The sequence below is a fragment of the Coregonus clupeaformis genome, chromosome 33, assembly GCF_020615455.1.
Source record: "Coregonus clupeaformis isolate EN_2021a chromosome 33, ASM2061545v1, whole genome shotgun sequence".
NCBI classification, from domain to species: Eukaryota; Metazoa; Chordata; class Actinopteri; order Salmoniformes; family Salmonidae; genus Coregonus; species Coregonus clupeaformis.
Window position 1 is genome coordinate 16538614 of NC_059224.1, and position 27927 is coordinate 16566540.

At 42.9% G+C, this 27927-nt stretch overlaps 1 pseudogene; it reads right to left on the reverse strand.

The window, feature by feature from the left end:
- Positions 1 to 3646: 3646 nt before the first annotated feature.
- Positions 3647 to 27927, reverse strand: part of LOC121548721 — a 45581-nt pseudogene continuing 21300 nt past the window's right edge.

A 27927-nucleotide genomic window follows, 5' to 3' on the forward strand; every position in this document is an offset into this window, starting at 1 on the left:
TGGACAGCCAGTTGAAGCAAAAAGTAAAGTCATTTATTGCGTTTTTCGGTTGCAATTGATAAAGCACGGACATTACAGATGTTGCACAACTGGCCATTTTCATCCGCGGAGTTGATGACACATTGACCGTCACCGAGGAGTTCGTGGAGTTGGTGCCGATGACAGATACAACGACAGCAGCTGATATTTTTACCGCACTCGTCGGCCGAGCTGGACAGGGTCGGAGTGGACTGGTCCCGCGCTGTCAGCCTGGCTACAGATGGTGCGCCCTCAATGATCGGGAAAAAAGCAGGCGTTGTGACAAAGTACAGAGAGAAAGTGCAATCTGCAAATGGAGGACGTGATTTTTGACTTTTCACTGTATTTTTGCAACAGGAGGGTTTGTGTTGCAAGTCATTAAAGATGGATAACGTCATGAAGGTGGTCATCCAAACTGTTAATTTCATCCGATCCAGAAGCCTGAATCACCGTCAGTTTGACAGCCTTCTCAGAGAGAAAGACCACATCTATGGCCTGCCATACCACACTGAGGTAAGATGGTTAAGCCGAGGTTCTGAGGCGTTTCTTTGATTTACGAGAAGAAATTGAACAGTTCATGGAAGAAAAGGGCAAACCAGTGTTAGAATTTCATTCCGCAGAATGGATGCAGGACCTTGCATTTATGGTGGATGTTACAGAGCACCTGAATAACTTCAACAAACAGCTGCAAGGGCGCAACAAAGTTGTCACGCAGTATTATGACAGCATGCGCTCTTTCAAGTTGAAGCTGTCATTGTGGGAGACGCAACTTGCCGGTGGTGATGCAGCTCACTTCCCCTGTCTGAAAAATGTGTGCGCGACCCAACATGTGGCAGACATGAAGCGGTTCAAAGATAAAATAACGGGACTGTTACGGGAGTTTGAGCAACGCTTTCAGATTTATGTTTTTATGTTGATGTGCTATTGTTTTTAATAGATTTTATTTGTATATGTATATTTAACCTATTCTTGACTCTGTGGTTCTTGCACTTGTTTGGGGAACAGGATTTCATTATTTTTATCTACATTTCTGCCTGAGAAATGACACCTGATATACTTATGTGAATCACTGAGGCATTGTGTGTTTGTGTGTTCTTTGTCCTCAGAACTTTCAAATAACTTGAGGTGTTTTTATGATTAATAGTGATGTTGTGCTTTTGGACACTGTCCTCAGGCTCCAGCTTTATGTTTATATGTTTTTATGTTGATGTGCTATTGTTTTTAATAGATTTTATTTTATTTGTATATTTAACCTATTCTTGACTCTGTGGTTCTTGCACTTGTTTGGGGAACAGGATTTCATTATTTTTATCTACATTTCTGCCTGAGAAATGACACCTGATATAGTTCTGTGATCTGTGAAACAGTTCTGTTAATCACTGAGGCATTGTGTGTTTGTGTATTCTTTTTCTTTAGAATTTTCAAATAAACTTGACATGTTTTATGATTAATAGTGATGTTGTGCTTGTACTATTTTGGACACACTGTCCTCAGGCTCCAGCTTTATGTTGTATGTTGATCGTATTAAAACAAAGAAAACAATCTGAAGTTGTTGTTTTTAAGTTATATATACCATGATTTTTTTCCGGTCCGGCCCACTTGGGAATAGATTTTCCTCCATGTGGCCCCCTGAGCTAAAATGAGTTTGACACCCCTGGTATAGTTGTACCTACAGTATAGTTGGACCTACAGTATAGTTGTACCTACAGTATAGTTGTACCTACAGTATAGTTGGACCTACAGTATAGTTGGACCTACAGTATAGTTGTACCTACAGTATAGTTGGACCTACAGTATAGTTGGACCTACAGTATAGTTGGACCTACAGTATAGTTGGACCTACAGTAAATAGCCTCGTTATTGGTATTGTGTTACTTTTTATTTTTTACTTTAGTCTATTTAGTGAATATTTTCTTAACTGCATTGTTGGTTAAGGGCTTTTAGGTAAGCATTTCACGGTAAGGTGAATACCTGTTGTATTCGGCGCATGTGACAAATAAAATTGATGAGAATTTGTTGCTTATGAATGTTCTGAATTCTTCTCATAGAATAAGACAAGTACAAGTGTTGCATAAAACATTGAATAACTTAGTAATAATGACAATAATAAGATTTTCCCCAAACTCTTCTGATATCAATAGACTTATTCAATTGTGTTGTGAGGAATTTCCGTCTGCATATGGACTAATAAAGTACCAATCTATTCAAAAGCTAAATAACAAAATAAAGATGCTCATGAAGTTCTTATTTTCATAAAAAAATAAAGAGTACACATGCAACATTGATTAGGGCAAGTGTTGAGTCAAAATGTTTATATTTTCATATTAATCACAACCCTTGGTAAGAATGTCATTGCTTAGAAAAACTAATCATATTTTTTTTTAAACTCTTCTTCTGATATCAATATAAAGATGCATAGCGGCATTCATTTCTAAACAAACTTCTAGAAATACTATAGGCATATAGAAATACTATATTTTCACACAAAAAAAAGTGATTTAGGATCACTTTTCTCTTGCCCTCAACCATCGTTTCATCACAAAGTAAAGACAGGCTTTTATGACAAAACAGCACGGTTTTGATACTTAGTATGATAGTTTTGTCAACTGATGCAAAACCTGCTGTTGTCACTCCCCACTGTTAATAAACGACACTATAGTCAAAATGTCATAAGCCCACCAGGCCACAGGAAGAACACTTTGGTGCCAAAACACTCCATTTTGGTGCTACAGGCCCATGGTAAAGTAGATCAGTCAATGAGAATACATGTTCTTATTTCCTCAGGCACTGGAAGTAAGGCCATGTCCAATGATCCATCCATCAACCATCTCCACCTTGCAGAAATAAGTGTGTCTTGACACAGTGCAATAATGTTTTGACAGTGCATATCATTGATAAATCTATTATGATATTTCAGGTGGCCCAAATGTAATGTGTTTATAGGGATAGGCTTAACAGGAGATTGTCCTCAAATCCTCCCCCCTCAACAGGAATTGGTCTGTACCCTGGTAATGTGTGCACTATGCATAAGTGCGACTAAAAACTTGAAAAACGTCCTTTTAGACTTCTGTATGCATCATATTATCATTTGTTTTGTCCTCATAGGACATTAGAACTACTGCCACATGCTGGAGAATATGGGTCATTAACAGTATATTATCTGTTCTTCAACATATTTAACTTGTCTCATCATGACCACTGGTTTTATGCCCATTAGACAGTATCATATCCCCACGTCACAAGAAACCAACTGTCTTGATTTCACAATAGCTTTACAATTCTCTCTCAGACACACATCATGGCATTTATCCCAGTTAACTCAACCTATACAACCAACCATCTGATACATCTTGTGAATATGTTAACTGGACAGCCATGGTTAATATACTCCTAATAACACATGCACACACACACAAAAAAAATATACATATACATACACACACACACACACACACAATACATAAACACAGATTCTGGTTCGGGGGAGGGACGAGGGAAAAAAATGCCATCCATATACATAACATTAACAGCAGAGCAAGTCTGGCTAGGGTCAATATCCCTCCCCTTATAGTCCACACATCCTCTCTAACCCTGCTGCTGTAGCCCTGCGATTGGCCCTCTGCCGGTGTCCGTCACTGGCTTGGTCGGTTGGGGCGGTCCCTCCAGTAGTTGTTATAGGCCTCCTGGAACATGTTCTTGCAGCCGAGCTTGGCGTCAAGGCGGGGAGCAGATGAGGAAGGAGCCGCCCATCTTGCGGTGGAGGGAGTAGGTCTCCTCGGGGGGCGGGTGAGGCGCTGCTTCAGCATCACAGGGATCAGGTTGTGGATGCGCTCCGTGGTGCTCTGGGCTCCGGTTAAAAGGCTCCGTGGAGGCAAAGGCCTCGCCCAGGATCATCACCGCGTCCCACATGGGCATTCACCATGGACTGAGGGACGGGCAGAACATAATCAGAGAGAGTAATAACCTGTATGTGTTTGTGTTTTAGTGGGTTCAGGGGGAGCCATTGTAATTAAGTTATGGGTATTCACTACTCAGTTTATGCCATGGAGTAATGGAGAGCCTTCTCAATTCATTGTCTACGACTAAATAAACTAGTATGTGGCATTGTTGACTCATATGTTCAGAACGAATGATGTGACTCACCTTTGACTCCATAACCTGTGAGGAACTTCATGTCTACTGATCTCTTCCGAACCCCCTCTCTGTCTCCCTCTGCTGCTGACTTGATGAGCTGATTAAAACACAATGAACGCCACACACATCGAATAAATCATTTTGATCTGTTATGTTTTGTTGTGGGATAAAGTCTAATATCTTACCTCAATGTAAATGTCAGTGAAGTCCTCACTAAATCCTCTTGTGGCTCCGAAATCCAACAACGCAACCTATGGATGGAACAGTAGTAATGTTTAGTCATTCTAAGCATTCAGCAACATCGTGCTACTGTATAGGATTAGCATGCTCTACAGAAGACACCAAGAAGACGGAAGATCCATTTAAACAGAGACAACCTTTAGGAAGGTCATCAAAATTAGTTACAGGACTAATGATGAAGTTGATAACAAGAGTTAAAAGGCAGACTCACTCTGTGTGTCTGTGGGTCGGAAAAGTTGGACCAGTTGGGGTCAGTCTGCATGTATCTGAACTCAAACAGCTCCCTTAAACAAAGTTTCAGGATATTCTCACAGATCTGACACACACATAGAGACAGAGGCAGAGAGAGAGAGAAAGATACTTAAAGATCACACATCTTTCAGTCTGCAATTTCACCACCAAGTGGCAGTAATACACTGTAGCAGGTGTTTTGGTGGGTGAGGTGACAGAAATTAGGTTGTTGTAGTGGCGTTTGTTTTACACATCAAATCAAGCTTGGCAAGCAGAAAACACACATCAAAATCCACATTTACACAATGTACCATAAGTAAGTATGTAGTAAGTACCAAAATACACAATGGTGGCCTTTGTTAATGTATTTGTTATTGAACACAGTTGCAGCATATACTGACCTCGTTTTTGAGTTCCTGGGAGAGTTGTTCAGCCTGGTCCAGAGGGAAGCCGGGGACCAGCTCTGTGGTGAGGACGGCGTTGCTGCTCAGCTCGTCTATTACGTCTGGTACGTGAAGAACGGGTGGTCTTTCAGCAGCTCCCTGGACCAATCACATAATACTCATCAGACGCCTGAACACCACAACACACAGCTCTGAAAACTACAGCTGGACAACTCAGCACTTAAGATTAAATGGGAGTATATGTACATTATTTATGTCATGACAGTTCACAGGATATTTCCATTGTTTTCAAATAGCATTATGTTACTGTATGAACTTAAAATAACGCGGTATATCTTCTCTTCAAACTCCACAGATTTATCAGTGAGTGACCTCAACAAAAACTAATTGCATCTCCACAATCCCTCAAATAATCCTCCAGTGTCTACACTCTAACTCCATGTGCTTGGGGCTGTGAAATCCCTGTTTAATGGAAGGGGGAACCACATACTGTATGAACATGTATAGAAGGGGAGCGTGTCACCGGCCATGGTCAAGGTGAAAAAGCATGTCATCCACAGCTGGTGCGTACCGTGTGTAACAGGAGCCTCCTCTCTGGACATAAACCATATCTCTCACCCTGCCTTCCTGTCAACAGACCCGGGGATGATGGCGCGGGGACGGGGGCATGAGGAGATGGCATGGGGAGGGGGTGCTTGTTGTCTTCTTGTATTATGTCCAGATCAGCTATATTTAAATGCTGGCTGCAGCGAATGGTGCACATTTATATCAAGTCATCAAACCCAACGCTCCCCAGAGGGCTAGAGTGGCTATTCTTAGACCCTACAGGCTACAGTACATTTCCTGATCTGGAGTCATATGTTGTGTTGTCCTCCCACCATAGATCTGGAAAGGCACTGTGTTTAGGAGATTCATTTACCATGGCCCCCTTGGGAGAGATGTATTTACTAAGTGCTCAATAAAAGCCACAGCTTGAGGGCATCACAAATTCCTATTGCTTGGCTACATCCAACTTCATCCAAAAGATAAAGCAATCTTTCCCCCTTTTATTTCATTTCTGGAGCTTGCAGTGACGATTAGATGATGAAAGTAGTTATGGGGGAGGTGGTCTTTAAGAGGAAGCTCATCTGGTTGTTTTGATCACTCACTGGAATTTCTTGGCACATTTGGCCTCTCTTTGTAATCACATTCCAGTGCCAGCTCTCTGCTCATCACCTCAATCAGATGCTCAGGGAAGAGACCTGCACAAGATGTTAACAGAGGGAGAAAGAGCGAGAGAGAGACAGAGAAACAGATTGATTATGGTTGACTGAGGTCTCATGTAGAGAGGGATGTGTGCTTGGATCATTCCCAGAGTACAGACTCAGTGGAGGCCCAGACTGATGGGTATTGGACACCATCATTGATCATCTGCTGGGTGACTCTGCTATCTATGACATTATGGGCTCTATTTTCGTCTCGGTCACAAGTGTCAAACGCAGCGTTAGTTTATAATTTCGTCATGTAAAAAGTGGCGCACTGGCATTTTCCACCCCTTACACCAGGTTCTGCAATTTACCTGTCTAACATCAGTTTGCTTGCGCTGAGGTGGGGAAATATTTGAGGTGTGTCCTTAAAAACGTGTGCCAATATAAGTCTGCGCAACTAGGGATATTTAAGAGGGACCGAAAGCTGGTCTTAGCGGTAACACAATATGTTATGGCATTGATTTTTACCAGCGGAGGTGCACATAGTAGTCTTATGTCCATCACCAATGTTTAAAAAGACTTCTTATTGTTTTTCGTGAACCTTCTTATTTTATGCATCTTCAACTTTCCTCTGTTGGACCTAACTGTCAAATTGCGGGAAATCCGATCGCTGTCTGTGGTGCTGAATCCGCTTGTAGACTATGTTTGCCCGTTTTTTTGTTTACCTTTCACGGTCATATCAACGGCGATGGTAGGCTATAGCTACATATATTTGGGGGAGCAGTAATGGTGAATGGACATTCCCCCTTTCTCTTTATATTGGATATTTTTCCAGCTCCTGTGAAAAGTTTGGATGTGCGTTAAACCCTCTATAGTCTACATTGTCTTAGGTCTAATATGCCCACGGGGAGCAATTATGGTAACTGTAACGGTATTTAGACAAAGCCTATTTGTTGTTTAATTTTATTAGAATTTGATTCAAATGATTAACTGTCTTTTTAGGTCTTATCAATAGGGAATTTAATCTTGCTTATTGACAACGTTTGGCATGCCCATGTGTAGTGTATTGGATTATGTCTGTGTTAAATGTTTTTCATGAAGAAATGGAATGTTGTTTCATTTAGTGCAAGAAGGGGGGATGTTTTATGATGTTATTTGAAATGTGCCGTTTTGAGGGTGACGCCCGAGGGGAGACTGGTGATTGGCCAGAAGAGGGGGTAACCCTTATTTTGGCAGTGTCTATATAAGAAGGGTTTTAGACAATAAACCCCAGAACGGCCATGGCAATCTGAGGAGCCGTTCTCCGGACACCGCGGGTCTGTACCTATGCTGTAAATCTCGTGATTTTAATAAAAGCTTTGAACACGATGCAGCATAGCGGACTCTTTGTTGATAGCAATAATTGCCACCATTCATCATATACGACACATGGCTCAGACATAATGCATAATACAGTAGGCCCATGTCAGTGCGAATGCTATGTTAACAATATATTTCCATATTTAAGCCATGCATATTTAGCAAATATGGGATAAGGCTAGATTTTTATATTTTGTTTCTGTAGGCTATTTAACAAACTAGGCTATAATGGACTAACATTCGAATTGGAGTCGATGACAACGTAATACATAAAAGACCGTAAATACCGACTTGAAGCAACCACATATTTAGCCATGGAGTACGTTCTGATTGGCCAGTGAGGGGTCAAAGCCTCAACACGCCTTCAACTTGTTTATTCATCAAAACCCAGTCATTTCGCCGCCACCGCCAGCTACTGCTTCCATAATTCTGGTTGTGAAAATAGCAAAAATATTTCTGACACACCCCGAACCTATTGCGCTACCGCCTGCTCTTAGATTTACCATTGCGTTAGGGTTGTTAAAATAGAGTCCTGTATGTGTGTGCGGAACAGGATCAGGGCAGGATCAGAGTGTGTGCTTACAGGGAGGCAGTATATTCTCCACGTTATGTTGTGCTGCATGTGTGATTTACGCTAGGTCATAAATGTGATTACTACGTCATGCTACAAATAAAAACCATAAAATAAAAAAATTGAATTCTACAAAACAAATCTGAAATCCGTTCAGGGATAGTCACCTTCAGGGCAGTGCGTTGCTCATGGTGAGGAGAGTCATCAGGTTGTTGACGTCACTGTCGATGCTTTTAGCCACTCCGGGGGTACTGCATGGGACAAACGGAGCAGGAGAAACAGCATGACAAAACAACCGTGTTTACCAGTTTGACTCTGACACCAAAACCAGCCCTGACGACAAGCTCTGACGTGAAAACAAAACACTGCCATAATGAGGGAAATGGAGACGGTAATTTAAACTTCTGAAAAGCACTAAGAGCCATGTCTATATACAATTTTGGAGATAAATCTCTACAGTTTATGACAACAGAGCTTACTCTAAAGTATTTTAAGATAAACAATATGGAGTTGACACACAACACATTCCCATGTGCTTCAAAAAGGTCATGAATAAAAGCTACAGACTTCTTTTATCTCTTCAAGGAAAGACGAGCATTGCCTTAAATGGAGCCATGAGAACAGCAGAAAAACAATCAGATTGTGGAGCTAATGCTTGTGGTCATTGCTGACATTAGTTCTCTCTCTATTCAACATCGGTAATTTCTACACTTTGGACTATTACATCACTGTAGCAGATGAGGCCTTTTAATGTAAAAACAGAGGATATAAAATACCTATACTGTGATGTAACTGAACTCCTACCAGAGGTTTGTTCAGGAGGGTGCAACATTACAGAATGTTCAGATATAGAAATATATTGGTCTGTCATCGTGTAGAACACTGCATCCTGCTGAATAACTCCCAGGTCTCCATCTCACCTGGATCTTCATGGCCACCTCCCTGCCATCCTTCATCTTAGCCAGATGGACCTGTCCGATGGAGGCCGCAGCAAACGGCCGCTCCTCAAACGAATCCAGCTTGTCCCTCCAGTTAGGGCCAAGGTCGTTGTTGATGGATTTCTACACAGGGAAAAGGACACATACACACAGATACCTGTTGAGAGCTGCCATTAGGTATCACTGCGATGGGCTTATAGCCTTCAACGATGGTACCTTATGTCATGACTTGCCCTCATGGGTTGAGGATCAAACTGCCGGCTAGGCAAAGGTTTGAACACCCCCTTTCCCGGGGCCAGTTTTATGACCGGTCGTAAATACCACTCTCTCTTCCTTGCCATGAAGTATTGGGAGAAAAAAAACCTTTTAACAAAGGAAGTCTTCCTGCCAAGACTCCAACATCCAAAAGTGGATAATGAAACAACATTTGTATAAAATAATGCTTGGAAATGGTCGGTAGGGACTTAAAGAACAATCATGTCAAATTCGTTACTAAACTCAGCAAAAAAAGAAATGTCCCTTTTTCTTCAGGACCCTGTCTTTCAAAGATAATTCGTAAAAAACAAATAACTTCACAGATCTTCATTGTAAAGGGTTTAAACACTGCTTCCCATGCTTGTTCAATGAACCATAAACAATTAATGAACATGCACCTGTGGAACGGTCGTTAAGACACTAACAGCTTACAGATGGTAGGCAATTAAGGTCACAGTTATGAAAACTTAGGACACTAAAGAGGCCTTTCTACTGACTCCAAAAAACACCAAAAGAAAGATGCCCAGGGTCCCTGCTCATCTGCGTAAACGTGCCTTAGGCTTGCTGCAAGGAGGCATGAGGGACTGCGAGATGTGGCCAGGGCAATAAATTGCAATGTCCGTACTGTGAGACGCCTAAGACAAGTGCTACAGGGAGACAGGACGGACAGCTGATCGAGTCCTCAAAGTGGCAGAACACGTGTAACAACACCTGCACAGGATCAGTACATCCGAACATCACACCTGCGGGACTGGTACAGGATGGCAACAACAACTGCCCGAGTTACACCAGGAACGCATAAATCCCTCCATCAGTGCTCAGGCTGTCCGCAATGGGCTGAGAGAGGCTGGACTGAGGGCTTGTAGGCCTGTTGTAAGACATCGCCGGCAACAACTTCACCTATGGGCACAAACCCACCATCGCTGGACCAGACAGGACTGGCAAAAAGTGCTCTTCACTGACGAGTTGTGGTTTTGTCTCACCAGAGGTGATGTCGGATTTGCGTTTATCGTCGAAGGAATGAGCGTTACACCGAGGCCTGTACTCTGGAGCGGGATCGATTTGGAGGTGGAGGTCCGTCATGGTCTGGAGCGGTGTGTCACACGCATCATCGGACTGAGCTTGTTGTCATTGCAGACACATCTCAACGCTGTGCGTTACAGGGATGACATCCTCCTCCCTCATGTGGTACCCTTCTTGCAGGCTCATCCTGACATGACCCTCCAGCATGACAATGCCACCAGCCATACTGCTCATTCGGTGCATGATTTCCTGCAAGACAGGAATGTAAGTGTTCTGCCATGGCCAGCGAAGATCCCAGATTTCAATCCCATTGAGCACGGTCTGGGACCTGTTGGATCAGAGGGTGAGGGCTAGGGCCATTCCCCCAGAAATGTCAGGGAACTTGCAGGTGCCTTGATGGAAGAGTGGGGTAACATCTCACAGCAAGAACTGGCAAATCTGGTGCAGTCCATGTGGAGGGAGATGCACTGCAGTACTTAATGCAGCTGGTGGCCACACCAGATACTGACTGATATTGACCCCCCCTTTGTTCAGGGACACATTATTCAATTTCTGTTAGTCACATGTCTGTGGAACTTGTTCAGTTTATGTCTCAGTTGTTGAATCTTGTTATGTTCATACAAATATTTACACATGTTAAGTTTGCTGAAAATAAACGCAGTTGACAGTGAGAGGATGTTTCTTTTTTTGCTGAGTTTATGTTGTGATGTCATTAAAGACGGTGGAACAACATAACTGTATCTCTGGGGGTGTACACTTCCCAAGTTATGAGGTTTGCATCTAATTGTTGTATAAACGAATGATTAAGTATAATAATACTTTTGTGAAGATAACAATGTAGATTATAGCATTCTAGATGAGATGATTGTTTTCCATATTGATTTGTTCTCAGTCAGTGGCCATGCCCAGATGAGCACAAACATGATGGAACGATCCTTTACCCAGAGTGCATAAAAAAGCCTTGAAAAACATTTTAACATTAGACCAGGAAGCCCAAGGCTTAAAAAGGGTTGACACTCTACAAGACCAGCAGACGCTGAAGCTTGAGCTAAGACGTTATAAAATGGTTAGACCAGAAACGTCAGACGTTGAAATTGAGAAATTCTGAAACTCTCAACCTCTACACGAGGTGAAGAAGACAATGCACTAGGGACCTTATCATCTCCAGTCTGCAGCTGGCATGTATAGTCGTCTAGAGAACTTTCACTAAAGAACCACGAGTTGGAAAGGACAATCCCTCTCCGACAAGTATCCATTTCTAACCACAACTACGACCAGAAACTCTACCAAGGACATTGGGATCTCTGGTGGGCAAACCAGAGTCCTACATCATCAACTCAACTATGGAGGACAGCTACACATAAATACATATTGCATTTCTAATCCAAATGAGCGTTTAGTGGGGTTTTAAGCATTTGTGTAGCATAGTTTTCCAAAAGTAACCACAATAGTTTGAATCTGTCTCGCCTTCACTCAGACCCTCCTTCTACCCAAGCATTCATGCTATTGTTTGTCCAGTCCACTAGGGACCTGTTTTCATTGTATTACATTAGTAATAACCAATAACCTGTGTGTGGGTTTGTATTGTGTTATTATTTAGTTAGTTAATAAATAATTAAGCCAATTTGTTTATTGCTGATTCATCAATAAGGTTAGGGTTCTTGCAGGTTCAAGGATTATGCGACGTTCAGAATGTGACTGATAAGAGGTAATTATTTGATAAGTGATTTATCGATATATACATATATCTTCTAAGAGTTTCATTCCGGGAGATGGTAACTCGTTAAACAATTTCTTCCGTGGTGCCCCAAATTCCTAATGAGTTCATTGTTACATGATTAATTTAATCGAGTGACAATTAAACATAGTTAGGTGATTCGATAAATAACAGTCATACATTCAAGTAAGTCACGTCCGACACTTATTAGAAGACTGGGGTTACAACAGATCTGATAGGTATCTTTATTCACTTTCATTGTCGTCATGACGGACTGACTGACTGACTAATTCATGACTCAAAAGAGCAGCTTGGTACTCATTTGTTTTCTAGTACTCCCCCTTTATAGCCAGGGCTAAAGGGCTACGACGAGTACTTAAGGGCAGGTTATTAAAGGTGAGACATTACCGTCATCTGCTTGATGGGCATGAAGTCTGCACTCTGTCTCACACGCTCAAATATCTTGGCCAGCTGGGGTTGATGAAGGCATCATCTGAAACACAGAAGAGCGGGAGATGGGAGTGAATGACTGATCAGGCTGGGATTGACGCACAACAGTCAAAACAAAACATGAGGAGACAAGCTGTCTTGTTCCTGTCTGTCAACCTGTGCATTACACTATGAAAGGAAATTACAGGTCTTAATCACAATGTCTTGTTCAGTTCAAAATGACCAATCAATATAAATAAAATCTAAGCCATTGGAACCTCTGGGAATTTAGATAGAGTTCTTCACAGTTCACAGGTCCTTGCCAGTGTTCACTAAATGTCTCTGGGAGGCCAAGGACGTTTACTTTAGCAACCACCTTCACATAACTGAAGCTGGTAATGCCGTAAAAGGTCCCTCAGATTTGTTATAGCAACAGCGATGTGTCTGTGCATGTTAACCAAAACAAAGCGGTGTGAGCTGCGCTGCAGGAGCATTGTGGGTAAGATCTACAACAGTATAAACATTCCGACAACAAGTGGGAAAAAAGCACCGGAGGAGAACGGCAGGAAAACACATTAACTCGACCCAAAATAAAACACAGAGGTCAGAGGAAGAGATTCCTGCCCGATCCGGCTGATTGTGAGTGAGGGTGACTTTACTCAGTATTTAGGCTTAGTTCGGCAGAACAAAAAATCTATTCTCTGAATCACATCCATCGGCCTGTTTTCTGAACTGAGAATTACCTAAGTGGTGATTTTACCTGTCTTACTTTAAATTACGGATGTTTATCTTGACTTGTCTGAGGAACAGACACATGTATCTGTTATGATTAGACAGCCATTGAGCCAATCATTAAAGAGATTCTGTTACTTTTGTATACTTTTAGCCAGTCGTTCTGAACGTAGCCAAAAGTGGTCCCCGAAAATTGCATACGCGTCACATATGTGCACCACGTCATTGTGGTCTCTTCCGCTCTGCTGAGTGTGCATCTTGCTAGCTGGCTAGAACTCGAATTGCTAGGGGGCTGGCCCATGTTGGGGAAAATGACGAAGCACAGCGTACAGAAAACAGTCACTTTCAAACTAGGGATTTCGTGGTAATTGAGGTAAGAAAGTAATTCTGCTCATAGATTATGCATGTAGGAACTACACATCTAACAGAATAAATATGAAAGGGCATATGCATGGCCATGGTAGCAATTTAAAGAGAACCCTTTGGAGTTCATGAGGAAATTATCAGACCAAAGGTGAGGACAAAACAGTTAATCTGACAAGAGTGAATCCAAACATTACACTGTTGATTTCATGTGCATTTCACATTTACTGTACATTTCGCAGCATTTGTCAATAACGAAACCATGCAAATACTCTGGATACATTCAGTAACATAATAAGAATGTATACAAGGGTTTGAGTGAGGGGTCTAACTGGTGTCTCCAAGTAATTGCGTTGTAAGGATAAGTGTAATGTACACAGTGTAGCGAAACATTAAGAACACATCCTAACATTGACTTGTATCGCAGAGTCGGACCACAGAGTGAAGGAAAAGCAGCCAACAAGTGCTCAGCGTATGTGGGAACTCCTTCAAGACTGTTGGAAAAGCATTCCAGGTGAAGCTGGTTGAGAGAATGCCAAGAGTGTGCAAAGCTGTCATCAAGGCAAAGGGTGGCTATTTTAAGAATCTCAAATATATATATTTTTGGTTACTACATGATTCCATATGTGTTATTTCATAGTTTTGATGTCTTCACTGTTATTCTACAATGTAGAAAATAGTAAAAATAAAGAAAACCATTGAATGAGTAGGTGTTCTAAAAAGTTTGACCGGTAGTGTATGTCCCAGGTTGACGACAATAACTACTGAAATTCTACTACTAAATCTATTACTGAGCTTCTGTATACAGTTAAGACCTACCTGTATGCAACACCTTCCTAGAATACCAAGCCAGTTTGAAAAACAGTTTTGTCTAAAAACAGTAGAGGACACTAGCTTAGTCACCTCTGTTTACATAGGGAAATATCAGTTGTTTTCAACAAGCAGCGATTATGGAGCTTTGGTATAGACCGGCCACTTCAAAACTCAAAGGTTGCAGTTCTGTCATGGCTGGTGGCTTATTTTGAACCCTGGCTATGCCTTGGCTGTTGCTGTCCCTCAGTAGTACATGTGGTATGTGTCACACAACTGGCATGACAATGGCAGGAGAATGCCAGTGCATTGAGTTGCATTAATCTTATGCTGTGCCCTGTGACGCTGAATACCAGCTAGCTGGAGCAGTTGGGAATTAAGGATGGGCATTTGAAATAAAAGTGCTGTGTGTTGTTGTGACCCAACCTGAGGTGAACTAGGTGATGCATGAATAGATGCCAGTAAGGTGGGAGAGGGACAGAAATAACTCCTGTCTCTGTCACATAGTCATCTACAGAGGCTGGAGGAAAGCCTCACAGTATCAGCCCAGTGGAGGTTATGAAGATGACTCATGGCTTCCCTGACACTAGGGGAAAGGGTCATGAAGCCTGCTGTCAGAAGGTGTGCAGTGAAGGTGTGGTGCAGGAATCAAGCGCAGGACGCAGGAACTTAGTCCAATGGACTTTAGTGAACCAAAACTCAAAACGAGTCAAAAGAGCTTGGAATACTAGGCGATTACGCACACAGGCGTAAAATCAAACAAAATAACAATAACGCACAAACACGTGCGAGAACCTCTCCAACACAGAGGAGAGAACGAAGCACAGACATACATGACAGCAAGTTCAATCACACACAACACATGACAAACACAACGAGAACTTATAGGACAATAATGAACGCTAAACGATAACAGTTACAACATCAAGACAAAACCAAACGAACATCGAAACATACAACGGTGGCAGCTAGTACTCCGAGACGACGACCGCCAAAGCCTGCCCGAGCAAGAAGAGAGGCAGCCTCGGCCGAAACCGTGACACCTGCCATGCTGCAGCACAGTAGACATTGCTGAAGTGGGCGGTAAAAAGACGGTATGGCAAAGACACAAACACACACACACAACAAATAACCATAGAAACAGAGCAGCATAGAGGGGTGACTGGGGTCGAAAAAGAGACAATGTTTTGAGAACAGAGAAGGTGCTACTGGAGGTGTGTATTACAATAAGGATCCCAAAGTGAGCCAGTTCTCACCTTGAATGCTGAGCATCTGTCCCAGTTTGAGTGCAGCGCCTTACGGACCTTACACAGTGTCCTGACGATCCGCTCTGCGTTAGCCTCTGATAGGAACGGACTGGAGTCCAGAAACAGTCTTGTCAGCTGAGGGGAGAAATAACAGTCAGCTCTATGCTATACTCTGAGGTTGGCATGGAAAATGTGATTTTCCTGGCGAGAGGTGAACTAATGTTGAATCTCATGGGTTTAGTGGATAGGTAGTACAGGTATGGCTTAAGGGAGATAACTCTTTAATAAATGATATGTAACTGCAACTCGAGTTGAGATCATTTGAGTGTAAAGGTGGCCAGCTGTTAAGTCAAAGCATTGATATGATAATTCCTGACCACGCTATTGACACTCTCAAACACATGGTATAGAACACCAGCTCTCTTCCTCACACCCCTGTCTAGAGCACCCCCATTCCCATAAAAAAAAACTAAAACGTGTTTACTAGAAGACCGCTGAGGCCTGACGTGTGAATGTCTTCTTTGCTGGCTATACTGTAGTGTGTTCAGTCCATGTGGGGTGTGTACGTCAGTGTGTATGTGCTCTATATTCCTGGGTCTGTTGGTGAAGCGTAGTCGCTGATTAACTCATTAGGCTCCACGTGTGGCGTCTACACTGGGGATCACCTTACTCCTCCCTCCCCCCTGCTGCTCTCCCTGGATGAAGTTACACCAGGGCACAGCCTGGACACAAATCAGCTTAAAGCCTACCCACATTCTAGACATTTAACAAAACATTTCTTTTCAAAACTAGGCATTTTCATAAACCAGTGAGCTAAACAATCAGACCAGGAATCTCTTCTCTCTCTAAGTCAGTGCTGCCCAATTCCCGATCCTGGAGGGCCGAAAGTCTTCGTTTTTGTTTCTACCTGGTAGTTAACTGCACACACCTGGTGTCCCAGGTCTGAATTAGTCTCTGATTTGGAGGAAGTGTTTCGGCCCTCCAGGACCCGAATTGGGCAGCCCTGTTCTAGGTAGTGCTTTGTGTAGCAGCACCAGTCGGTCCGGTTTGATGCCCTCAGACACCCTCCAGCAGAGAAAGAGGCCCACCTGCCAGGCAGCCCAGGTGGAGTGAGGGGGGGAGAATGTGTGTCAGTGGGCCACACTGACATCAGAGCCAGAGCAGTACATACTAAGGCTTTAGGAGCAGAAGGAGATTTAAAAGGACTTAAGGTATCTTGCTCCAAGATTACCTCAGCCACACTACTATATCCCCCAGGACAGTCTTGATTACCATTACATCAGAGCGCAGTGCACTGGAAGAGTAGACCAAAGTCTCCCCCCAGTAGATCTGCTCTGATGACAAACTATACTCTACCACTACACTCACTCTGTATTGTGCAGCAATTGTGCTCATTTGATAATGGATGTACCTTGTATACAATCTATGACTAAAGATTGATTTATTAACTTATCAATCATTTCTGATCCATGGATTAAAGTTTGATCTCCATTCAAAGCCCCAGATTCAATGTACTTGTCTCTCTTCCAGGGTATTAAGGAGAAAATGGCTCTGTGAATAGCTGTATAATGTCCCCATCTCCCCGGCACTGGATTAGACTGCCACACCACCTCCAGCGGTCCAACCGTGGCATGGCGAAGACTAATTTAAGAGTGCGCTGGAAAGGTCAGCTCAATAAACAGCCCGTTCCAATTCTTCTCCCGACAGCTGCAGGCCCAGGCGTTAAAGACTGCTGGAGACCTCACCTGTCCTCTGTGAGTTACAGCAGGCCTTGTGTAACATAGCGCAGGGTTTCCCCCAAACTCGGTCCTGGGGCCCCCCTGGGTGCACATTTTGGTTTTTGCCCTAGCACTACACAGCTGATTCAAATAACCAACTTATCATCAAGCTTTGATTATTTGAATCAGCTGTGTAGTGCTGGGGGGCCCAGGACGAGTTTAGAAACCCTAACAGAGCACAGCCTTTCATTAAGGGCCCTTTGTAAGCGCTAAGACCACACCCTCAATTGAGCCTAACTATAGCAGTCTATGAACTATAGCCTAGTGTGTTTAGCTACGCTGAGTGACAAATGATTGATTTTGATATTAATTATTATGCCTCTCTGCATGTCTGTATAGGTTCATCATCATATCATGCCCTTGTCCATTGCATGCAAATTAAGGGTTACAATGTCATTCCTAGACTGGTTAAATCCTGCGAGAAATGTCAAAGGGGCATTGCGATGCATGTTACATCTGGGTAAGTGTCTAGTATGCATGCATGTACACGTAATGTCAAACATAAACCCGCTTCCAGTTACCGTAGGAAACAGTTTGTGGTAAACAGTTATCGTTATCCTCACTTGGCCTCATACTCTTCATGGCTACCTCAGCCAGTGCTCCGAAACCCAGTCCTACAGCCAGACCTGTGAGGACACAACACAATAAACAATCAAACACCACATCCTGTCATAACATGATGTTAAGCTCTGGGTTGTTCAGTAGGGTACAACGTTATGGGAACGTTCGATAGAAATATATTGTAGAACAGACATGGTTCTCTGTCATGAAGCGTAAGGAATCGTGCCAGCTCTATACATGGCCTTTCTATCTACAACGTTCAGATTATTGTGCCCTCCAAAATGTATTACAATATTGTACAGTACAGCCCATTGGGTAAATTGCTTCCCCCAGCCTTTGCTTTCCCATGACATATCAGTCAGGTCAAATCAGTTCCTGCTAGCTCTAGGAACAGTCATTTATGCCACTCTAGTCTATTTCCAAGACACAGATGTAGTAGTTCAGTTCAGTCTTTCAGTTACATTTAACTTCATTTCAATAAAAACCTTGAACCCACCTGTCCCTGACTTTACCTAAAGAATAGCTGGGCCTCGAGGACTACCAATAGCCACCAGCCTAATAAATACATTTAATTAGAAAGGCCTCATTGGACCGCTTGGTACAAATGTCATTTGGTTGTGTTTATAAAAGGTGTTAGGTAACAGAATATAAAATGTAAATATTTGAAAAGAACATAACATTTTCATTAGTTTGTTACTGTGGGCTATATGTAAAAACAAAAAACCCAGTAACACAGAATTAATTTTAAATCCATTATATTCAATGGAGTGCCTTTATTACAACTATGAAACAAAAAAGCATGTGCATTGAAACACAGTAAAGCCTATTTTTATAACAAAACAAATAAAAATACCTGAGCAAGACACGCGGTCAATTAATAAAATTTCAGAAGATATCAGTAGCCTAAACATCAGTATAGGCTCCAAGCTGCTGTGAATAGTGAAAATCAGCACAAAAGCAATAATGGGATTATAATGAATATAGTGTTGATATGACAGCGGTGAATTTTTTTTAAAATATGATTGTCAGTTATTGGTCACATTATTTGTGGCCTCACTCGTGCTCACAGTATGGTGTGCGTCTTCACACAACAGTTGGATCTCATGTAGTCGTTCTCCTTGTCCTAACAGTCACCACAAATCTTTGTTACTTTCACTTGATTCAACCTTACTTCCACAAACAAGTCACTTGCAGCTGAAACGGGTGTCGTGGGTTCTGTTCCGAGTGCATCTGCCCAGCTTGCAGTTTCTCCTCCCCGGGGAGCTGTGCGCAATTTGGCTCGCATGGAATCATAGGTCTCTCACGTAGCCCGATGTGCCGGGACTCATGATGGAAGTCTCTCCTGCTCATTGTGTTGTTCATGCACTGCTTGAACAACGCCAAATGCGTTGATAGCAGCCAAGTCAAGCATGTTGCAGAACACAGCAACAGTTCTTCCTTTCACCTAGTACAGCCGTGCGGCATCTGATCAGAAACAATATCCGATACTTGCTCACCTGCTGCCTGATATGGATCCTTTCCCAGATATGGAAAGCCGTTCAGCATGAATCAGAATAATTAATCATTTCCAATTAATTTGTCATAAAAACAATGAACATAATTCCACTTTGACATTATGGGGTATTGTTTTGTGGTACGCCAGTGGCAGAAATACTTTCTGAAGGCACTGTATGCGCTTCTGGATCAATCAATACATTTTCTGACTGATTACAATTAGAATTTGGTGTCCTGAAGTTATGACCCATTTTAACATAATGCATTAATTTAGCAATTTATTATTCATTATGGAATATGTGTCCTTCGCCCCCGCCTGTGGGCACTGTTTTCCTCAGCACTGTTTTTATTTTTTATAGCAGTAGCCATTGAATAATCACCCTTTTTGCTTCCATGTTGAATTGATAGCAGAGCAAGTTACAACACTGTCTGAATCAACCCCTTGGTGTTATTTCTACCATAGATCTCTACTTTTTCACTAAACAGGAATTTGGGCACAGAAGAGTAATGTGTCACTGTACTGTGAATATGAGGGAATCCAGATCTACAGCGCAGAATTAAGATCACAGCTAACTAGCACATTCCATGGCTGTACAGGGCATTCGGAAAGTATTCAGACCCCTTGACTTTTTTCCAACATTTTGTTATGTTACAGCCTTATTCTAAAATTGATTAAATTAATGTTTTTTCCTCATAAATCTACACACAATACCCCATAATGACAAAGCAAAACGCACATTTATATAAAAAACAGAAATACCTTACTTAAATAACTATTCAGACCCTTTGCTACGAGACTCGAAATTGAGCTCAGGTGCATCCCATTCCCATGAATCATCCTTGAGATGTTTCGACAACTTGGAGTCCCTGTGGTAAATTCAATTGATTGGACATGATTTGGAAAGGCACACACCTGTCTATATAAGGTCCCACAGTAGAAAGTGCATGCCAGAGCAAAAACCAAGCCATGAGGTAGAAAATTGTCCGTAGAGCTCTGAGACAGGAGTGTCGAGGCACAGATCTGGGGAAGGGGGTACTCAAAAAATTTCTGCAGCATTGAAGGGTCCCCAAGAACACAGTGGCCTCTATCATTCTTAAATGTAAGAAGTTTGGAATGACCAAGACTCATCTTGAGCAATCGGGGGAGAAGGGCCTTGGTCAGGAGGTGACAAAGAAGAACCTGATGGTCACTCTGACAGAGCTCTAGAGTTTCTCTGGAGAACCTTCCAGAAAGACAACCATCTTTGCAGCACTCCACCAATCAGGCCTTTATGGTAGAGTGGCCAGACGAAGCCTCTCTCTCAGTAAAAGGCACATGAAAGCCTGCATGGAGTTTGCCAAAAGGCACCTAAAGACTCAGACCAAGTGACAAGATTCTCTGGTCTGATGAAACCAAGATTGAACTCTTTGGCCTGAATACCAGCGTCACGTCTGGAGGAAAACCTGGCACAATCCCTGCTGGGTGAAGCATGGTGGTGGCAGCATCATGCTGTGGGGATGTTTTTCAGCGGCAGACTGAGAGACTGGTCAGGATCGAGGAGAACGACTGTACGGATCAAAGTACAGAGAGATCCTCGATGAAAACCTGCTCCGAACGCTCAGGACTTCAGACTGGGGTGAAGGTTCACCCTTGCAACAGGACAACGACCTAAGCACACAGCCAAAGACAACACAGGAGTGGCTTCGGGACAAGTCTCTGAATGTCCTTGAGTGGCCCAGCCAGAGCCCAACTTGAACCTGATCGAACATCTCTGGAGAGACCTGAAATATAAAGCTGTGCAGCAACGCTCCCCATCCAACCTGACAGAGCTTGAGAGATCTGCAGAGAAGAATGGGGAGAACTCCCCAAAACCAGGTGTGCCAAGCTTGTAGCGTCATACCCGAAGAGGGACTTGAGGCTGTAATCACTGCCAAAGGTGCTTCAACAATTACTGAGTAAAGGGTCTGAATACTTTTGTAAATGTGATATTTCGTGTTTCGTTTGGAAAAATTTGCAAAAAGTGTATTAAAAAAAACTGTTTTTGCTTTGTTGTTATGGGTGTGATTGTGTGTAGATTGTTTTTTTCCTCATCAATTTTGAATAAGGCTTTAAGCGTAACAAAATGTGGAAGAAAAGTCAGGTCTAACAATGTCACACACAGCACTCGCCCTCACACCCCCAATTAGTTGAGGGGACAAAGCAGCAAGACACAACATACCGCAAGCTGCTGGCTCACCTGGATATCAACTTTACAGAAATAGGGAATTTAGTTTATGGGGGAAAATAGATGCTTTATTTTGGAGATACGTAATACCGGTGGTATTGGTTACAACATTTTGAACATCATGGTCATGCCCCAACTTCCGTGTAGGACTACAATAACAAACAGCTCTACATGGCGGAAGCATTCTGAAGCATATGTCCTGTCAAGAGAACTGAAACTCAGAGAACATGATGTTGATTTAATGTATCCATGTTCCAACCCAGAATAACAACCAGAGAGAACAGAACAGGAAACATACATGGCTAGGTATTTCCTGCATCGGTCACTGGACATCAGGAACTGGATAGCCGGTCAGCAACTCTCCAACATGAGACCAATTTATGTTCAATCCTCAGGGGACAGCACATCACTTTTCCCCTGGAGGAGAGGGGCCCTGGGGGGTCCTACTAGGTACTCCCCCTGAGTTTGATGTGGTCATATTGGGAGAGGAGAGCAAACCAATAGGGGCTCCAGAGTGCTGGACTGGCAGATGTCTGTCTATTGAGACTCACATTAGTCAAATGCCACCAAACCTGGCAACCTCTAACTTCCAGCTGAAGGACGGTATTGACTGGTCAATACTATCCCCGCCCCCCAACCTCCCAAGTGAAAGATAGAGAATGCTGGACTAACCCTGTAATGGTATCAGGGACATGTATGAATCCAAAGTAAACAGTTGCTCCTGAGTGGCTTTGCTCTCACTTGTGTATCGGCTCGCTGCATGGATCTGATCACCTCCCAAACAGGGACAAAATGTGCAAGTATGCTGGCAGAGAGACAGGTGGCCCATGCTGGGGCAGGGCAGGCCATCGATCAGTCTAGGTCCCAGAGATCGGCAGGACCCAGGACCAGATATCGGCTACGAGATGCCTCATGAATCCCCTACCTTTCTCTGTCATGACATGAGCTCTGACTCCGTCAGCCTCTGCTGCCCTACAGCTATAGCAAAGGTTCTTCCTCATCCTGTTCACAGCCACTGGCTCAGAGCAGGTGATGTGGTGGGACGCTCAGAATCATTGTGCTTATGTAATGGGTTGAAAACAAAGTCATAAAAACAGACACCCCTTTATTATTATTTTTTAACCAAATTTGTTTATGTATTTGTCTTACTTAATTAAAAATTGTAACTAAAGATGTTGTGCTAGTACAGGCAGCCGAGGTCAATGGAAAGTTAGACTTACCTGCGAGAAGGTCCAGCGCACTGGAAGGCCCAGAGAAATGTTTAGCTATGAGAGTCTGGGGCAACCGACATACCAATCATAAGGAGCAAACGCATTTGTGCTCAATTCTTACATGGTGCCTGGAAACATGATGACTTATCCAGTTTTCACAAGGAGGTTACTGGCACAAAGGAACACCACTTGTCTGGTCATGCTAGACACTGACTAGAAATTGACTTGACTATAGGAGTCATCAAAAAGAGGGAGAGTGTAATGGGTTAAAAACAAAGTCACTTAAAACAGACACCCCTTTTATTATTATTAAACCAATTTGTTTATACATTTGTCTTAATTAATCTCAATTGTATATCTACATGCTTTAGCGATTAGTAGTCCATCAGCCAATAGATGGCGCTGTTCCACTGTGGTAGTAGGAGAAACAGCCAAGTTCTGGCAAAGCAGCGCGCTACCATTCTTCAGAATAAAAGAAAGTGCCAGAACTTTGCGAGGCGTAAACTTGTGTCCGTTCTTTTTACTATTACAGGTATGTATACAGAACTTCCAAATGTTATAATATCGAAGAATATGCAATAACATGCTATTTAACAACTTCTGTCAAGGTATTATCACATTAGGAAAGGTTTGGTGTTTTGTGTGTCGAACTGAGTGAGAGAAGAACGTGATTTACAATATGTTGAGAGTATATGTTAGCTTGATGCTAGCTGAGGTAAAAACGATTCAGTCACAGAGACTATGTTTACTGAGTAGCTTACTTGTACTGGATTTTGTCTAGGAGATTTTATAAAGAATCCATTTGTTAGGATTTCTGAGTTTGTTTCACTTATTATTGGTTTTGTGTAAAATTGTGCTCACGAGCTGGTAAACTGGCCGCGCCACGCTCAGTCTGGAGCGTGGACTTTTAGTACAGACCAGTGCGGGTGCAAGTGAGAGAGAGACGATTTTACGGAGGTGCTACTATCTTAAAGCTGAATGTATTGTCAGTTTTCTATATTGGTAGCGGTATATAGAAAACATTCAGTTATTTTTGTCTTCATATATAAGTGTTTCTATTGTATGAACGTGAAATACTTTAGGTTTTTATGTGAAATCATACAGTAATTTTTTAAAATTCTGCTTCAGGTAAAGTGCATTTCTATGTTGTGTAATTTAAAGTGTGCACTTGTTTGATGTGAATGTTTTTAAAATGTACGAACAAGAAAATAGACAATTAAACAAGAGAAGAAAAAAACATTCTTCAGAGATAAAGAAAGCGCCAGAACTTTGCAGACGTAAACTTGTGTCCGTTCTTTTTTTTACAGGCCACCTCAGCTACAGACTGAGACCGTAACACTTACATGACAGACAGCTCATTGTGTCCTATCTTCTCCACACACACACACAGTATCTACAGGTCATCAAGGGGCCAAATATCAAAACAGCCTGTGGTAACATAAGACCCTGCTAAAACCATCAAAATTATATCTCCCTTCACACAGCAACAAACAGGAGCTTTAACTAGTGTAGTACAGGTCAGGTTGATAAGGGTAGAGGGGCTTCCCCTCTCTGTGGCTGCATTTACACAGGCAGCCCAATTCAGATGCATTTTTTCACTAATAGTCTTTTGAATCAATCAGATCGTCTCTTTTGCCAAGAAGCTGCCTCGTAAACTCAGCCTGTGTTTCTCTGAGGAGGCAGCAGTTGACTGGCTTGACTAGTTAAGAACTCCCACATAGCTAATCTGTAGTCTGCTCTGCAGGCCTACTACTAGTCAAAGTGCAGATTAACCTCCAGCCGTCAAGGGAGAGGGAGAGGTCTCAGAGGACAACTCACTCACAGGATGAAGACACAGGCCACCTTTCACCCACTGGCCTGCAGCATACAGGCAGTAGATATATCAAGTTGAGGATAATCGACGGGCACTGTTTTGTACACTAGGGTTGTGTTAGGCAGACACAGACAGGAAACATAGGGGCATGTGGGTGGGACACTTTGGTACACGGGTGGCTTGAGTGAGAGAAGGGGACATAATGTAACATAATAGGGTAAAAAAAAATATAGGCCGAAATACAGGCTCTATTTCTAGATATTGACACTGGTTCAGCAATAGTGGATACACTGAATTTTTTGTAAAAAATTACGTTTGCCTTGTGTGGATCGAAGTTTGCATAAGACTTTTCCTTTAATGTAATGTCTGGGATGAAATGGGGGATCAAAGGTGACCTCAAGAAGCCAGAAACAGAATAAAAAAGCCTATTTTTACATTAGAGCCTTATGTTGATGTCACTAATTCAATATTCCCAGAAGTTAAAAAGATCAAAGTTCTTATTACTTATAGCAATTAATCAACTTAGCGATATCTTACTGATCCAATCACATTTTCATACTTTCCCTACCCAAAATAATATATACACTTGACATTTGTAATGTGTTACCTTTTGTGCACTTCAAATTCAAATACAGACAATAATAAAACATATTAGAAATCAAAATAACTACAGCTTTACTCCAAAATTAGCCAGTCTCCTAACCGTGTCACTGTACCTTTCTCTCTCGTGCTCTTTCACTGCTACAACTTAAGAGAGAACAACACAATATTAGACAACATACACACACAGTACATCTCTGAACACAGGTAACAGTGAGAGAAGATGTGTAGTACCATTTGTTTGTGTAGTTTTCTTATTCCTCATAGCTTCTCTGGCCTTCTCCATGGCTTCCTCACCGTGAGGCCCCCACCCAGCCATCCTGGTGATAGGAGCTAGGATCTATAGGATAGGTAGGAAGATCTGTCCTGAGAACTTGGCTGTTTGGGGTTCTTGCCACCTCCTATTTACTAGCCATGCGTTTCCACTCCCTGCAGTCGCTCGGTCTGTGGTCCCCATCCCCCTCTGAAAAGCCTTGTCCCTCTTCCCTAACCTACCCTACGTGTTCCCCGTCCATGCTGCTCCCACTCTGCTCCAGGAGAATTCATACTTGCTGTCCATGTCTGCTGGAAGTCATCAACACACTTTAACTGCTGCTGCCCACAAAACTCCTGAACAGATTGGAAGGTCAATGAGGAATTTGGGTGGTTCTCGACACCTGGATTGTCCTACCAGGAAAAACTCTTTGGCCCAAGATATTTTTTCCCAGATATTTTCCGCTATCAAGGTCATGCGGTCAGAAAAACTTATTCCCTAACTAAGGGCCACCTTATTGATCTGCCTCCAGTCAAACTGTTTTACATCCACAGCAGGCCTGGTAGTGGGGCTTTATTCTCTACTATTGACTATTCCTACGCTCATAAAACAAATTGCAGTCAGCTGCTTACAACCTAACTCACCATTATAAATTTACAAAGCTTTATGAATCAATCTTTTTGTTGAAGCTCACACTAAATTAGGCTCAAGAAAGGCTAGGAAAGCTATTTAACACTGATTCTGTAAGTAGTTGTTTTAACTTGTAAACTGTGTTAGTTCTGTCTGTCTATCACATAGTTAATACTCGTTTTTAGCGTTACTACCCCATTCCACACTGACCCTTAATCCCACTTCTTTTGTTCTCTGCAGATTACAACTCAATTAGGGGGGGAGTGGCTACACTTGTGCTGAGCAATTCGCTTAGTATTGTTATTACCAACCTCTTTGTTCACTGTTAGCAGCTGTCCCCAAAACTGTCCCAAAACAAAGACAGTTCTGCCAAGTTGTTCTGCGGGAAGTTAGTCGAGGAGCCCCCGCCTCTCTTCTTAGATATTTAGTTCATTTCATTCCGATCTCTTTTCATTTTCTTTTTTCTGTACTGTCAACTATGTGTCTGTCTATCCCTGTTCTCTCCTCTCTGCACAGCCAGCCTAGCAAACACTTCACACCCTGGCTGCTACCACTCTAATCTGTAGTGGTCCCTCTTGCGCGCACGACCCACTGGAGTTCAGGTCTCCGCAGCCTCCTGAACTGCCGTTCTGATGCCAACAAAGGCATCTCACTATCTACCCTCCAGTCTCAAACTTCTTGGCCCAACTGACAAACATGATTACTACAAAAACACTGCTACTCCTCTGCTCTTTCCTCGTCTGATCATGTTTCTCGCATACCAGAGCATCCTGGTCAGCGCCCGGTAAAACACAGGAATCCTCATCTCTCCCAAGTGGACATTCTCTCTTTCCCCCTGACCCATCTGTCTATCTCCTCATTTAATTCCATGCTGTCACATCCCTAGCCCATTCCACAACATCCTTGTCATTTGTCAGCCCTCCAGGTTCCCTTGAAGTTCATCAATGAGCTTAGCGCGCTTGATAGTTCTTTTCCTGAGGGGATGGCTCACCCCTCATAGTTCTGGGTACTTTAACCTTACGTCTGCCTTCGACTCATTTCTCTCTGCCTCCTTCTTTCCCTCCTTTCCTCTTTCGGCCTCACCCTCTCACCGCCCCCTACTCACAAGGCAGGCAATCACGCTTGACCTCATCTTTACTAGATGCTGTTCTTCTACTAATCTCACTGCAACTCCCTCCAGTCTCCACCACTACTTTGTTTCCTTTTCTCTCTCCGCTCTCCTCCAACACTACTCCCTCTCCTACTCAGATATAATCGTTGCAACCTCTCTCTCTCCGCAACTCTCCCTCTTCCATCCCTATCATCTCTTCCTCTCTGCTAAATCCTTCTCCCTCCGGTCTCCTGATTCTGCCTCCTCACCCTCCTCTCCCCTCCCCTCCGTCTTTTGACTCTCTATTCCCCTATCCTCCCGCCTACTCGTCCCCCCCTCCGTCCTCATTAGCTCTCAGAACAGGGCTCCAGGCACGGCGGAATGGAGGAAAACCTTCAACTCCCTGCACCTTCACTTTTCTCCTCCTCTTTACATTTCTCTTCCTCTGTTTCTGCTGCTAAAGCCACTTTCTACCACTCTAAATTTCAAGCCTCTGTTGCCTCTAACCCAAACTCTATTGCCCACCTTCTCCTCCCTGTTAATCCTCCTCCTCCTCCCCCTCTGTGGATAACCTCTACTTTTAAAAGAAAGGTTAACGACATCCATCCTCCATTTATTAAATCAAAGACACCTGG